Source organism: Micropterus dolomieu, linkage group LG17 (assembly GCF_021292245.1).
Source record: "Micropterus dolomieu isolate WLL.071019.BEF.003 ecotype Adirondacks linkage group LG17, ASM2129224v1, whole genome shotgun sequence".
Classification (NCBI taxonomy): Eukaryota; Metazoa; Chordata; class Actinopteri; order Centrarchiformes; family Centrarchidae; genus Micropterus; species Micropterus dolomieu.
Window position 1 is genome coordinate 3,953,358 of NC_060166.1, and position 2,426 is coordinate 3,955,783.

Sequence of the window (2,426 nt, forward strand, 5' to 3'; positions counted from 1 at the left end):
GAGAGGATCCTAGTAGGCCTATTTATTTTCATTCATTACACAATATGAATAAGCTATGCAGACAGTTGTAAAGAAAGAACATCTTTTTCTTCTGTTCTCTACTTGTTATAGTTACACAGTATTAGGGGTGTGGGCTGTATTAAAAGTATCCACTGTTCTCCCATGCTCTAACACAAAGTAACGATGAAATGTGTGCTGTTCTCACATTCTTCCTCTGTATGTACACATAAACAACAAGGCAGGGAAATATAAAAGGAATTTATTTTATTGTTTGGGTACATTATTGTTCAGTGTACATGTTCACATCTGAAACAAACTTTACGTGCTTGATAACTCTCCCACCCCACAGACATCTACACGTCAATACCGATTTATATTCATAGCGGCAAGTGCTATGTAGCTCCACATAGGGGACACAGGAAGTGACATATAGCACATTCATGCGGCGTCGGAACCGCGTAGGAAATTCACAGCCGCACCGGCAGAGCTCCAGCATATGCAACTCGGCCGGCTCACGCGCGGACGCGCTTACAAGTGCGAGGGCCCGCCCAACGCTGCTTGCAGCTTTAATGTTCTATCTGTATTTGTTATTTTGTCATTTATAACTGCTAAATTAAATAGTCTTGTTATGTTATAATTAAATATAAACCTTTGATTTTGACTGCTTCGGCAACATTTTTCTGTGTGTGTGAATGGTGAATGCAGATGTAGTTTAAAAGCGCTTTGGTCGGTATACAAATACGGAGCATTTACAGCCTCTCCGCAAAGCAACACATTCCCCTTGTAGTGTTTTACATCTGTTTGGTTACATAAAGTGTGGTGTGGAAAATCAGTAGTTTAAAAAGCTACATTTGAAGGCCATGAAGGCCTAGCAGCCATGCACCCACGTTATGCTCACCATGCTCGCCAACGGTGACGTTTTTGCAGGGCCAGCGAAAGTCAGACAAAATTTCAAACAAGTCTAGCATGCATCACATTAAGTCAGCGCGGCGCAGCGCCGCATGAAAGCAAACGCACAAATGCGAACTCTTTCAAAGTACGTGTTTGTAAAAGTTGTTAAATGAAACCAAGAGGTTCCAACTGCAGACCTCCACTGTCAGGCCGGTCAGTTTCTTATGTCCCCACAGGACGTGAGGCATTCTCGGTTGTTTCGCTACTCTAACGTTACATATCGCGACAACGGTAGGTGACTGGTTAGCATTGTCCAAAACACTGAGTAAAGTCAGAATGCATTACTCTTGGTATATGTCCGCTGTAAATAGCTACAGCTGTCAATATCAGCTAAATCAAAGGTAAACAGAAGAGGAGCTGTACATAAAAAAGAGCAATAGTGCAAACTAATAGGAAAATTAAATGTGGACTCTTAAACATCAGATCTCTCTCCTCTAAAGGTGTACTAGTAAATGAACTAATATCAGATTATGATATTGATTTATTTTGTCTTACTGAAACCTGGCTGGGTGATGGAGAATAGCCTAAATGAATCCACATCTCCCAGTCATATTAATACTCACATTCCTCGAGGCACAGGCCGAGGAGGTGGAGTTGCAGCTATCTTCGACTCTAGCCTACTAATCAGCTCTAAACCTAAACCAAACTATAACTCATTTGAAATCCTTGGTCTTAGTCTTTCGCACCCAAGTTGGAAATCACTGCAACCAATTCTTTTCGTTATAGTGTATCGAGCACCTGGTCCGTACTCTGAATTCTTATTTGAATTTGCAGAGTTTTTGTCAACTTTAGTCCTTAAAACGGACAAAGTTATTATTGTAGGGGATTTTAATATTCATGTGGATGTTGAGAATGACAGCTTTAGTACTGCGTTTATCTCTCCGTTAGATTCCATTGGCTTCTGTCAGAGTGTTCATGAACCGACTCACTGTTTTAACCACACCCTCGACCTTGTTTTGGTGTATGGTATTGAAATTGAACATTTAATAGTGTTCCCACAGAATCCCTCTTTATCTGACCACTGTTTGATAACTTTTGAGTTTGTATTGCTGAACTACACACCATTGGGCAAAAATTTCTATACAAGATGTCTGTCTGATAGTGCTGTAGCTAAATTTAAGGATGCAATTCCATCAGCTCTAAATTCATTATCAAGTCACAAAGTAACAGAGGACTCCTATGCTAATTTCAGTCCCTCCCAAATCGATCATCTTGTTGATAGTGCTGCAGGCTCGCTGCGAATGACACTCGACTCTGTAGCCCCTCTAAAAAAGAAAATAATAAAACAAAGACGGTTAGCTCCATGGTATAATACTGAAACTCCCAAATTAAAGCAAATATCGCGGAAACTTGAGAGGAATTGGCGTTCCACCAAACTGGAAAATTCTCGTTTAATTTGGCAAGATAGTCCTAAAACTTATAGGAAGGCCCTCCGTAATGCCAGAGCAGCGTACTACTCGTCATTAATAGAGGAA